Source organism: Halyomorpha halys, unplaced genomic scaffold (assembly GCF_000696795.3).
Source record: "Halyomorpha halys isolate HHAL.00 unplaced genomic scaffold, Hhal_1.1 Scaffold559.1, whole genome shotgun sequence".
In the NCBI taxonomy this organism is placed as follows: Eukaryota; Metazoa; Arthropoda; class Insecta; order Hemiptera; family Pentatomidae; genus Halyomorpha; species Halyomorpha halys.
This window is the reverse complement of record NW_027113985.1, coordinates 269,859-284,174: the sequence shown is the minus strand read 5'-3', so window position 1 is coordinate 284,174 and position 14,316 is coordinate 269,859. Positions and strand designations below refer to the sequence as shown.

Below are 14,316 nucleotides of genomic sequence, written 5' to 3'. Positions count from 1 at the left end.
CCTTTGATGCTGGTTAGCAAAGTCCATGAGGATGAACTGGATTTTTTACGTAGGAAACTCTGTGTACAAAACAATAGATTTAGAAAATGTAAGGTCGGGTGCAAGCAAAACTATTCTTAAAATGACCTAGGACAATTCAAATAATTGAATAATTATGCAAATTTCACTAATGAGTAGTTTTAACATAGTGCATCCTTTCATAGTTATAATTGTATTTTATTTACGTTGCAATGTATTTACGTGCACTGTTAACCTAAAACAGTTCACTCTTCAATCCGATGGAATTAAATATGTGAATACGTAAAAAAAAAATTTTTTAAAAAATTAATTCGTTGAAATTTACAACTCTATTAAATAAATAAATATACAACAAATAAATTTGATATGAGTTATATTACAATGACATGATACAGTCTTGTGGGGAATCTAACCATTGGTAGAATTCCTATAATATTTCTAGAGTAAGGTCTCGAGGTCATCTTCTTTTCAAACAACAACAAGAATTGTTAGGTATTGAAAAGGATAGAAGATTAGAAACAAGAGTGTTTGGGTGATCAGGGATTTTATCGTAGAAGGATTGATGTCTACTTCTGGCCAAATAGGCAACAACATTGAGGTAGTGTTGGATGAAATTAATTTTCACAATATAAGGATTACTACGGTTTTTACGAAACATTGTGAATTGTAAGGTTTAGACACGGGAAGAATTCGATGGTTTAGTGGAGCCCCAAAGTTCAACGCCGCAAGTCCAAATAAGCCTTATTATGATCATATGAATCATTCTTTGGTAATTAGTTGGAAGTTTAGACTGTTTCTCAAGAGTTTTAATTGTCGAAATCTTTGAGCAGTTTTCTGTCTTTTCAGTCTTGGGTGAGGATTCCAACTTAGTCGTTTGTCTAGATGTAGTCGTAGGTAGCGGATTTTTTCGACCGGTATTAGTAGAAGATTATTTGGTGGGATTTATTGGACTTTATTTTAATCTTCTAGTTAATTAATCATTTAAATAAAAATTTCGGAAATGTTTCGTGTACAATTTCATAAAAAATGGAGTAAAAATTAATAAATTTATTTTAATAAATGTCTATGTATATCTTTGTAAAATATTTAAAGTTTCGATCTTGGAGGGTTATTAAGAATTAAAAATAATAAGTTTTGGTAATTCCCCTTTTTCTTTGTAAACATTTGTACATCCACCTCTCTCCATGAATGCTTTACATTTTGTGACAGTCATTTTAAATCTTAACTGCTTTGTTTACGTCTGCACTCATAATATCACTTATTTTTAATATATTATATTTTTTGTTTCCATTTCTTATATTGCTATTTTGATGATACTCAATCATTTCATTTACAATTATAATTAGTCTAATCTGAAAAATACAGATTTATTAACTTCGACTCTGATTCATTCCTATCTCTTTACCTTTCGCTCATCCCAGTAGCATTCTTCTACATTATCTTTGAAATATTCATTCACTTGTCTCGCTTACTTTTTATCACCTATAATCCTTTAGATTTCCATAACATTATATATTCTATTAATTGATTCTTTATTCAAAGTACTATCACTTTCAGTACCTATCATTCATTATGATAACATTCAATATTGCATTAATATTATGTGTGGAGAAGATGGTCGGCAATTAAACAAATACTATTTATTTATTTACCTCTGTTACGGATTAGAGGCATAATGAGGAGGTTGGCCTTTTTAATAAAATAAAAATTAAAAATTAAAAAAGAAAAGAAAAAAAATAGAAAATTCTTAGTGTACTAAAGAAAAGAAGAAAAAAATACTAGCTATAAATAACTATAAAAAAAAATAATTTGGAGTAAACTTCAGATATATAAAGATAATAAACTAATATAATATAATATTTTCCTTTTCTTTTTTTTTTCGCACCGTCATAAACAATAACAAAGAGATGTGTATACAATAAAGATTTTCCCTTTAGGTTGCCTAGTGGCGTTGTCATCAGTTGAGCCCGCTGAAAGCAGTTTTAACAATTATAAATGTTAGCAGATAAAAGGGTAGTTAAAATATAACTTTTTTTTTTCGAACCCTCCTGAAACGAAAAAGCTTAATTTATACATATATATGAAAAAAGTAAAGATACATGTATACCTGGGGAAATTTTGTCTTGTGGCATTTTAAGGTTAGGTGCTGGGTCCAAAGAAGGAATTTTTTTTTTTTTATACTATATATTTATAAAAGTTATCTTTTACTGAAGTGAAACTAAAATTAATAGGAGAGAGAGGAGTGCGAAATGAATCACGAAATGAAGTAAACTCAAATACTGATCTATTAGCGGAGCCTGTCCGTCTCTCTGTGTATATAATCGGTCAGCTGTTCTACTCGATCAGCTGATATAGGCCTGTCAGATGACAGTCCGTAACTTATATATACATAAAATATAACTAACTAAAAATACAATCTATAAACGTTTCTTTAGATAGAAACTAACGAGCATATAAAACATTAATAAAGAAAAATAATTATTGATAACTAACATATTTTATAATTAAAATACAGGAAAAAAAAATAGGTGGATCTAATTCCCACAAAGACGGGGTTAGATTTTTTTCCTTTGTCAATTTTGTATTTTGTTGACGTGGTAAATCTCATACAAAATTTGTTTCGATTTTGCTTTTTTTTTTACAAAAAAAGCCATCTCGATTTTTATTTTTAAAAAGTGCGAATTTAAGACAATTTTATGCTTAAAAAAATTATATTATTAGTTAAAAAAAATAAGAATAAATGAAAAAATGGCGACTAGAAGACAAAAATCCTAAATATAGTTGCTATGGAACTATTTAATGCGAAGACCTCAAAGAAGGTTCAAATTTTAGCAAATCTATACTACTTTAAAAAATTTCATTAATTTTTAACGAACGGTAGAAAGCTTTTAAAATTCCGAGTACTAAGTAAAATATGAGTGGCTTGAGAAAGAGACTGTATATATTTCCTTTTCTATAGGCCGGGTTCTGGTTGTAATTGTTATATAAATAAAGCAAAAATTCAAAATGTGCACAACAATTTCAATTTACTATTTTACTAATATATAGATAAGAAATATATATACATTTTAATTTCATCAAGAGGGTCTAAATGGATCTCTTCTATTTTTTTAAAACAATTAGTTTAGAGGATGCACTGTAGTGGAGGCAGTTTGCTTCGCCACTCTCTATCACATTCAAACAGCACTTCCTCTTGTACAGATTCAAAAGGCCAAGCCTATTCACAGTTAACGAGGAAGATTATGCCTACTAAAGTCACAGATTTACAGCAAATTGTTTCTTTCACGAATACTACGAATTTATGAATATAAATCTATAGACTGTTTGCATTAAGCTTTATTAAATAGCGGTTCGGTATGGAAGATTCGGCAACACCTGTGCTTCATCAAACAGCTTTATGGTCAATAAAATTAGAATATATAATTGAGCAATTAGTCGGATTAATTAGTCAATTTTTATTTATTCGAAAAATTCCACTCCTAATGGATTACTCCTTGGGAAAATGAAGAATTCTATCGTTCATCTTCTACTTCAAAAAATTACACCTAGCCTGGAAAACTCTGGAGAGCCTGTTTAGGTAAAGTAACCATTTCAGCTGGAACCATTTGTTCTAAATTTCATACATATAATTAATATAGAAAATTTACATTACTTTTTTTTTTTTAGCTTTTTGTAGATAACTTTGGTTCTAAACCACCAAAGATTTCCCAAATTTAGATTAATGAAGTAAAGTTTGAAAAACTTTATCCACAAATTAGGCTTGAATTGATCCAAAGATTTCTAAATTAGAGATTTTTTATTTATATACTTATTTTTTAATTTAGGCTGAAATTTTTGTCATTTTTTTTTTTCATGTTCTCCTGAAAATCTTAATCTAGGTTTCTTACTCTTAAAACAATTCTGACTCCAGATAAAAGATATTTTTTCAAATTTTGTTTTTGGTAAAAGCAAATCTGATACCAACTTTGATAACAATTTTTTTTTAATATACTTTACCCAGTAGAACACTGTTCTCCTCGAAACTGATTTTCTTTTAACGATCAATCTGGCAGGATTTTTGGTGTGAAATAATCTGTAAGGCAAGTTTACTTGTAAATTAAACAATTTATTTTATTAAAAGGAGGAAAGAATGGGATATGTGTCGATTTTTTTTTCAATTTAGAATCACAAAAAAAAATTATCAAAATCGGTAAAGAACACATCATGAAATTATCATTTTTTATCAAACCCAACCAATACGTTACATGATCCTGACAATATCTCAGATAAATGAAGGATATAGTTAGTGTTTAATTTTCAAGTGACTTTTTATGACCTGTTTTATGATTCTTTATTTCCATAAACAACTTAGCACTTAAATTATGGCTTATTACTCCATAACGCTCGTATTTTTAAATATTATTAGTTTCCTTTATACTGATTTAGCATCAAGAAGAGGGTTGCCTCCTTCCCTTTTAAATAAAAAGAAAATTTTAGTTGTTGGAATAATTTATGTATGTATATATATTACTGTAGTGCTTCTCAGGAGCGTTAGATTTTGACGAATGAAGGATAAAAAGAAAGGGAATTTTATGAAGAAGTGGCGAATCCCTATTTCGATTAAAGTCTAACTGGAAATTTAATGAAAGATATTTAAAAAAGTGACAGGTTTCAAAACTCTGACAGAGGTAAGTGGGCGGGTCGATTTGGTATAAATTGGGTTTTAATTATTCCAATGCAACGTAAATTGAGCCCCGTATTTTAAAGCCCAAAAATGAAACGTTTTGCTTTTGAGATAGCGTACGAATTAGGAACAGGTCAAACCTCAACCTGGTCAAAGGTTAGCGTTCTCAGCATTGCCAGGTTGCCATGGAATACTTGTTGTTACTTGTTACTACTCACATGTTGTTTCTTTTTGTATCCATGCTTAACAATAAAACATTGCTAAACATTAATACAATTAAAATAAAAAGGGTATTAGACCGGTCTTGCTGTCTTCCATTGACCCAGTAGTGTTCAATGTATACCTTAATACTCCCTGGGCAATACTGGTTTAAGATTTGCTAAAATGAGTTACCGTTTCACCACCAGGGTGTGAAATATAGGGTATTTTTCGTTGGAACTTGGCCAATATTTATTGAATAAAATGTTATTCACTTCATCAAGTAACTTACTATAGTATCCTCTCTAATAAATATTATGAAAAGAAATTTTTACGGATTTTCTGGATAATTTTACCCGACTAGCTACAAATAAAATAAATATACTATAATACGTTCATTTGTAGGTATATGACAATTGAGCGAAAGGCTCGGCTAATTTCAAATTTTCGTGTTTCAAATTGTTCAGACCCGCGGTTTCCCATTAATAATTTATATTATATTATATCCCCTACATACTTGGAATAATTTTATATCATATTCTCCATGTAATTAAAATAATTATATTTTATATTCTCTATATTTTTATAATCACCATATACTTGGAATAATTCAATATTGTATTTTTCATATTTTTATCCAAAAAAGACAAAATTTGGAATCCCACATTACTATAAGAAACAATTCAATAATCTTCTATTAAGTTTTCTATTTATGTTTAGCGTTTTTTTGAATTTTTTTTTTCTCCTATAGCAAAATACCATCCTGAAATTTTCGGGCTACTTCTTGACCCCGAAAAATGTAAGCCGTTTTTTCTTGACAGATTTTGTTGAATGTGGTTTATTTTCCATGTAAAACAGGATTTCTGTCTTCATTTACCTTACCTACACAAAAAATTAGATAGTAAAATCACATACTGGGCCTTACAAACAACATTTCTATTACTTTTTTTTAGCGCCCCTAAAAACTATTTCTGGATATGTCCTTGGCAACTAGATTTGTTTTTATCGGATTAATTATTATTTTAGAAAACCTCAAATTATTTATTTTCGTTAACGCCAGAAACTTTTGTAAATAGACCTCTATTGTAATCCCCCCCTCCAAAAAAAAAACCATATAGCGTGCCGGATATGTGAAACATCACCAGTGTTCTAAATGTTACGTTTAGTCAAAATAATCATAAATTTAACTAAAACAACATTATAGTAACTAAATGCAGAAAGTGATAATATATTCCCCAGATTAACAAAATATATGAATAAATAGTTTAAAGAAACTTTAAAGCTCTCTTTTAAGGAGACTGTAAATTATACTACTCCAGACCCGTTTCACCACCTGTTATTGCGAATGCTTAAAGTTCAACACACGTCGTATTACATACAACTTGAAAGCATAAAGTCGATTTTTTTACACCAACTAAATCTATTCGAGTTGATTCCTGGTTTTCTAGGACTTTTCTAAGTAAACTCGAAACTTAAAATTGATAAATTTTCAGATAACGTTGTGAGGATACCTGGATAAACAAAATAGAAGAATATAGAGTGTTCATAATCCCTCACAGAATTTGTGTTTATTAAGCATAATGCTTAGACTGAGCTTCCTAATTTTAACGTTTTTTTTTTTTTTTTTATGACGCCCTTTCTAGTCATTTCTGAGGGGAGGAGAGTTATCTAGAAGTAAAACTTTTGTTTGTTTTTGTTTTTTTTATCCCCCTCCCTTGCCATTTCTGGGATACGGGGTGCGGGAGCAGTGGGGTAGTTCAGTGCACTGGGGATTTTTTTTTATTTATTTATTTTTTTTTAAGAGGTAACCAACCTGTTCTAATCATGGTTGGGGAACCATGATTAGAACAGGTTTCATTACGTGGGGCTCCCACAGCAATGAAAAAGTCAACACCGCAGGCCGGATTCGAACCGTCGCCGCCAAACTTCCCAGGTGGCAAAGATCTTCGCCTCAACCATCTGAGCTACGGACGACCCCTAATAACTTTAACTGTGCACTCGGAAATGCTAAAGCAATACAGACTCAGTTTGTCAGACCAATCCAAAATGTACACTAATTAAGTCCCGAATGAATTGCTAATAACCATTATATAAGAATAATTCAATTTTTCAAGCTATTTTATTTATCTATCTTCTCGTGTATTATCTATAAAATGATTCTCATTTACAGAATAATACTAAGGCCGTTACTGATGTACGATTCTGAATTATGGGATGCCGCATCCTTCATGAAAAGACAATACTTGCAATCATTCCAAAACATGATCCTAAGAATTGCAGGATATGCCTCCTTGATTTATAATGGGTTACTGACTGCACATCGATTCTTGACTATTTACTTACTTCGATTTATTTAGCACTTAATTGACAAATGGTATAAACTTTCAATTCATTACAAAAGACTGATCTACATGACTATAATAAGGCCTATTTAGATAAACGTACTTGAGCTTTGGGTGTCCAATAACCATATCAATCCTTCCATTATTAACCACCCAAACCCACCTAGTTTCTAATTTTTCTTCCTCTTTCATTCCTGACAATACTCCGAGGCACCTGAGAAGAAGATAGCCTCGAGACCTTTTAATGTAAAAATGTTATTAGAGTGCTACCAATGGGTAGTTTCTCTACATACCTGTGTCATACCATTATGATCTTACATCAAATTTACTATATGTATTTTTATGTAAATACAATTATGAATTCAATAAATAAATAAAAAATGTTTATAAGAAATAGCCAGTTACATTGCGAACCTAAAGTGGAAATCGAATGATGATAAAAAACGGTTTACAAAATTCGTTTCTCAGTTACCGGCAGTTTAAGGTGCAGGAAATCCAAACTAATTCGTTAATATTTTTGTTTTCTCTTTCATTCTTTCATTTTATGACTATTATTACTTTTATTTTTTTTATTTATCTTTATTATTCAATAATTATGACATTGTAAATAGTTAGGGGTATCTTTTGTACGAGACTAAATCTCCTCCCGTTATCAATTCTTAAAATAAAATCAAACTATTATCCATCAGGCTTATCTAATAATAATGATACATATAAGATGAAGACAAGTTAAATATCATTTCAAATGACAGTAAGCTGTCCCTCAACAATGTTAATTATTGGTACGAAAAATTTTCAAATACTAGGCGATAACTGCTTTCAACATTTCTCTTTTCTATCAAATACAGTGACGCAATATTCTAATTTCTAAAGACAATGGCAGCCGGTTGCAAATCATAATTATCCTATTGATGTATTCCAACGAATAGATAACGTAAGTACATCTTAGCCGGAAATTGCAATGAACGCAGAGCTAAGCCAATCAATCATATTCCATGATAAGCTGGAAATATCATGAGAAGAGAAATATACTGGACTCCCGAACTACATACCTCAGCAAGTGATCGTCGTTCGGAAGACACTGAGTCCAGGAGGAGCTATCAGAGTGGTGATAGAGGCAGCACTGATGTTTCACCTTATTCCCCCACCTTCTCGTAGGACAACTTTCATTTGCCTCTCGTTACCAACTCAAACCGGTAAACGGTAGCCCCTACTTTTACTATCTAAGTCACAACGATAGGACTAAAAACATTTTGTTCCATTTATACTCTTATTTAATCGATTAAACTATCTTCTTCGTGGTGAAGTGGAGAACCTCATAGTTTCTTATAATATCGTGGCGGTCCTTTCTACCTACAGACCTGTAGAAGTTATCCCAATTTTTTATTACTTTAATGGTTTAAATAATTTATCTATATACAGATAAGATTCAAAACTGACGACTCCGCCAATCATAGTAAAAGGGATTAAAAATTTTTTTTTTTTCATACCCTCCTGTAATGATGTTAGTGGGTATTTGGTACATACATATAGGTGTTAAGGATTAAAAAATGACGACTGATCCAGAAGTTAAAATAAATTCATTTTTTAATTTTTTCGAGTAAAGAAAAAAATGCGTGATATTTTTTTAAGAAGAAGGTTTAATTTGAATCTATACTTTACAAGAAATATAATACATTTCATTAAAAAGTGATGTATTTTCAAATAAGCTCTTAAGTTTTATTAGACTAAACATTTCGCTAGTTTTTTATTCAGAGCTCCATATTCTTAAACTATGTACGACTCTGAAAAAAAAATCATATCACATTATTCAAATGAGATGAAGATGGTCGGGGGTAAAGTTAACCTAGATGAAAACAATTATTTATAATTTTGTGTTAACTTATTTGTTTATGTGCGTATCTTTGCTGACCACACCCACACCAGCTCCTCATATCAATCTACAGTCAGCTATCAACAACTCACAATAATCTTTCTATAATTTGAGCTCTAATATACCTCGGTACGTTCTGTTGTTTTTGAGATACAGTTTTTAAAAAAATGTTTTTCCAAATAATGAAGTGAATTAGTTTTGATGAATATGATGGAAACTGATACCCCTAATCCTGCTATAACTCCTCAATTGAGAGCCAATAGGAATCTGTACGTTCCTAAATAAATACGTCGCAAAAATAAATTCGCAAAATATAGATTTTTCGTTATTTGGTAAAACATAATGTAATTTAAAAAACTATGTCTCGGGAACTATGGAACTATTAGCACTATTAGGGCTCATATTTTACCTAAATTACTCTATTCTAAATGATGTTATATTAGGTTTTTTTAGTGTTGTAGATAGTTTTAAATATATTAATATAAGTTCCGTAGAAAAAATTAATTTTTCGTAATATTTTGAAATAACTGCCATTTTTTATTCTCTGTAACTGTGGCAGAGTCATCAATTTTGACTAATAACTATAGTTTTCGTTAAAGTAATCAAAACCTGGAATAAAAAACTGACTGTATCTGAGAAATCAGATACCCATTTATCACTACTAGACACAATAGAGACCCAATCTCTAGAAACAAAAACAGTCGAGAGATAAAAAAAGTTAGTAATTACTTCGCATCAGCTGTCCTAATATCGTCTTTGTATTTATAAAATGTAATTTAAAAATTATGAAGGACATTCTTTGCATAATTTAAAAGAAAGCATATTTAATATATTAAAAAAATATATTTACTTAGGATGCAAGATGTCTTCAACATTGCACTTAATCGATTCAGAACCGTTTGAGTCTCAAGTGATAATAAAATAATTATATTGTGGCAATGTTTCGAGGTTTTTTGGTTATAGTAGTGATGGCCTATAGTATACAAATAAAATCATTTTTTTGAATAATTTTCTTAACTAATTCATAACTACAAAAATGTACAGAATGCTAACTAAAATTAATAAATATAAATAATAATAATAATAATAATAATGAAGGCTTAACGAATCCGAAGGTTCGATGCCGATACCACCCATTGCTCTCTACATACATTCTTCCAGTGATGCCCCTCCAAATCCAATTCTACTAAATCAGTTTTAATGCAATCCTCCCATCTACGTTTCGGTATGGGAAACGTCCCCTCGGACGTTTACCCGTCGGTTCAGTGTTTATTAACATTTTAGGGACCCACTCTTACTATTCTTGGCGGATATTGAAATAAGATTAATAAATAGCAACATTATTCATAATTGTTCTATGACTAAGTGCTCTACATAGCTATAATAACCACTAGTACTAAACCGTACAAGGTTTGCAGAAGCACTGGGGGAGAATGAAATGGAGAAAGGTCAGGGCGAAATTTTTTTTCGTACCCTAACCGTTCTATCTAGTCCATCTGTTTTCCATTGTATCCTTTTATTTTTAGTGTCGTTAGTTGTGTTTATGTCATTGGAGTAATCTGTACTTTGTAGTGTTTAATAATTCTTTTTAAAAACTTTTTTATTCACTGTAATGCATGATGGCGTGTATAAGAACAATAAACTCTCTAAATGAGGCCACATAAATTTGAAATTATCAATATATTACATGTAATTAACTATATATCCAAAGAAATATCATATTGACAGTAAGCAATATAGAAAAACATTAAGTAACCAAGCAAAATTGTGAAAGTGCTTATTAAAAAAAAGTTTAATCCTCTTAACTTCTCTTAAGTTAATATTTTTTAGCGTCTTATTTCATCACTTAATGCCAGTTACCCTGTTCTGACGGATATAAACCTGTTATGTCACTCTCTTAAATATAGAAGTATATAAATCAGTCGTTTTGGGGTTTTATTTAGTTTAAAATAATACAAATTTGGAGATCTAACTTAATTTAAATAATTCTTTGGATTACAAATAAAAGATAAATGTTTTAACACTTTTTCGTTTCCCACTGAAAGATGCATTCAAATTTATATCGAACTAATGACAGGAAGGGTTGAATTAATGGGGGACTTTAAACTTCAGAAATTAAAAGTTGTACTTAAGAACATCTAATTATATGAACTCGAGAAGTTCGGATTTCATGGACTGTTTTCAAGGTCTTTTTAGCAAGAAGCGGGGTCGGTTCTAATCTGGCATGGGGCGTCGACTTTTTCGATTTCTGTGGTTGTCCCACGAAATAAGAACTTCTCTATTTACCATGGTTAGAAAAAGTTGGTTAACTCTAGACAACCCTCTCCCCCGTATGCTAGAAATGACCAGGAAGGGGAGGTAATAAAAAAAAAAATGTTTTCATAGTCTTTATGGAGTAGCAGTGCAATGATAGAAAATAACCTTAGAAACTATGATTTTCTGGTCATTTCTGGCATAAGGAGGATTATTTATCTACAGGTAACCACCTTTCTAACCATTGGGGGGTTCAAGTTTTCATTTCGTGGAACCGCCGCGAGATAAAGTCAATTCCCAGGCCAGAATCGGTGCCACTACAGTCACGAGGCAGTCAAAGTTGACGCCTTAACTCCCTCGGCTACGAATGGCCCTCCATCACTGGCAGCACACATCTACCCCTCGAACGTTTACCCATCGGTTCAGTGTTTATTAACATTTTAGGGATTCGTTCGGTACTAAATCCTACAACCTAACACGCTCATTTCATTCACCGCAATTCAGGGTTTCTTGACACCAACAGCGGACCGAACACGGACAATATTCAAAAGCCATACATAACACCAAAATATTAGGAAGTAATTTTACCCGACCTATCCGCCCCTCTAAACCCCGATTTAACGACGGTCCTATGTCAATTTAAAAACAGGAAGAGAAGATTAAGTTGGTGAAATTAAGCAACATTGAACATTTTGAAAATATTTGTTATTATTATTTTTATTTTAAGGGCACAACAGACCATGGAGGCCTAAGTCCTCGCGCGATGTATTCACCAATATTAGGATGTAATATTCCCAGTATTAGGAATTACATCGCGCGTTTCTTGACGTGGTTTTTTCGCAGGGTGGGTTCGTCACCCATTGGCTAACGGGCCTCACAAATGCCCAGGGGAAGGTTGACGATGAGTTTTTCAATTATTTTGTGCGTGAAAAAAGCCCGGGTGGGACCGGGATTTGATCCGACAACCTGTGGATTGATAGACTGGCGCGTTACCACGCTGCCTCCCCCCCCCCTTAAAAACAGGAAGAGAAGATTGAGTTGGTAAAATTAAGCAACATTGAAAATTTTGAAAATATTTATTATTTTGCGCGAAATAACCAAGAAGAATTATATTTCTTTATTACATTTAGAACTGCACAATAATACATCTAGTAGATTTGATGTAAGATCATAATGATATGATGGATACACGCATCTAAAGAAACTACCATTAGTAGTACTCTAATTACATTTTTACATTAGGTCTCGAGGTTATCTTCTTTTCATGCGCCTCTGAGGATTGTCAGGAATGGAAGAAGCAAGGTTAGAAACCAGTGGGTTTGGGTGGTTAGGGAATTTATATCGGAAGGATTGATATCTGGTTCGGACTACATTGGTTATATATGGAACATTAAGGTCTTTATGGATTATTTTATTTGTGACTATGGAGGATTTTACAAAGGATTATGGGTAGTAAGGATTGGATACCAGAGGAATTCGATGGGTTAGTGGTGCCCCAAAGCTCAACTCCGTATGTCCGGATAGGCGTTATTATAGTCATGTAATCAGTCTTTTGTAATGAATTGGAAGTTTAGACCGTTTGTCTAGTAAATGCTGTAATAGTCGGAATCGAAGTGCAGTTTTCTAACTTTCCAATCTTGTTTGAGGATTTCAAGTTAGTCAGTTGTCCAGATGTACTCCAAGATATTAGATCTGTTGACAGGAGTAAGGGCAACATTATTAAAGGATGCAGTTGGGGAATCAGTAGGCTTACGACAAAGGGTAAAGGTGAATTGATGGGGTTTACTTTAATCCTACAATTTCGACACCATTCTTTGAGGGTTGTGATATGGAATTGAAGAGTTTGGGATTTACTTAAAGGATATTCCTCATAAATTTTGTTGTATTCCAGTTACCATACAACCTAAACCTCTCCACATGTCCAAATTTATTTCCTCCAAGATCTATTTCACGGAAATCGCTCTCGTTTCTACTGCTAACTATATATTTTGTTTTATTCGTGTTTATTTCGAGACCTAGTTCCTTACTGGAGTTTATCAACGCAGTTGTATTTAGTTTTATAGTTTCCTCTTTCTCAACCAATAATACTAAATCATGAGCATACCTAGAAACAGGTATTTAACAACCTAAAGTTAAACCCTTTTTAATAACGTAAACGTCTCAAAATAATGATTGTCGATTCGAACTTTATTAAATCTTTTGTTCATGCTTATCCGAACTGCAATTATTAACTTCTTTGATATTCCCTGTTCAATAAAAATATTATGTCTCTTCGTAGGTCAATAAAATCATAAGCCTTTTTGAAATCTATTAAATTGATAAAGCCTTATTGAAATTGTTGAACTACCCAATTATATTCCAAATTTGTCTACAATTTGAAAAGATATCAATAGTTCAACGACTTCGCCTAAAATCACATTGGTAATTTATACTTTCTTTAGCCTATTGCGTCATGATTCGACTAGGTAAGATTAGCGTAAATATTTTATAACATACAGGTAGGAGTGAGATTCCCCGATGGTAATTACACTTCTGGGACTCTTTATGTGGACTGGAATAAGTAGAGACTCCCTCCATTCTCCAAGAATTTTAATAATTTTCCAGATCTTTTTAAACTAAAGGTGGATTTTAAAAACGCCAGTTTCACCACATGACCAGATTAGTTCACTAGGAATATTGCCAGTTTCTGATGCTTTATAAGATTTAGATAGCTTATAAATTAATCTCATTAACAAAATTATTAACTAATCTTGTAAGGTTTAAATATTCCAATTTCCATTTCGACTTTCTTCTTACTGGATTCTTTTATCAATGATATCTTCTTCTTTCACTTCCTCCTTTGTGCCTTTCAGCGTGGAGGTGCCTCTGTTCAGGCAAACCAAGCCTCTCAATCCCGAGCCAGCACCCTCATGGCCTCCCAGTTTTTCCCTCATCTCTCTCCCTCTCTGGAGATGTAGTCCTTCCATTGT

At 31.9% G+C, this 14,316-nt stretch overlaps 1 protein-coding gene across 1 annotated transcript in view; it reads right to left on the bottom strand.

The window, feature by feature from the left end:
* The window catches only part of LOC106684245 (facilitated trehalose transporter Tret1), an 87,037-nt gene extending 78,662 nt beyond the window's left edge, over positions 1-8,375 (bottom strand). Inside the window, exon 1 of the mRNA XM_067051205.1 lies at positions 8,274-8,375. The gene's annotated coding sequence lies outside the window, so the exon portion shown is untranslated. The remainder of the gene's footprint in view (positions 1-8,273) is intronic.
* Positions 8,376-14,316: the final 5,941 nt, after the last annotated feature.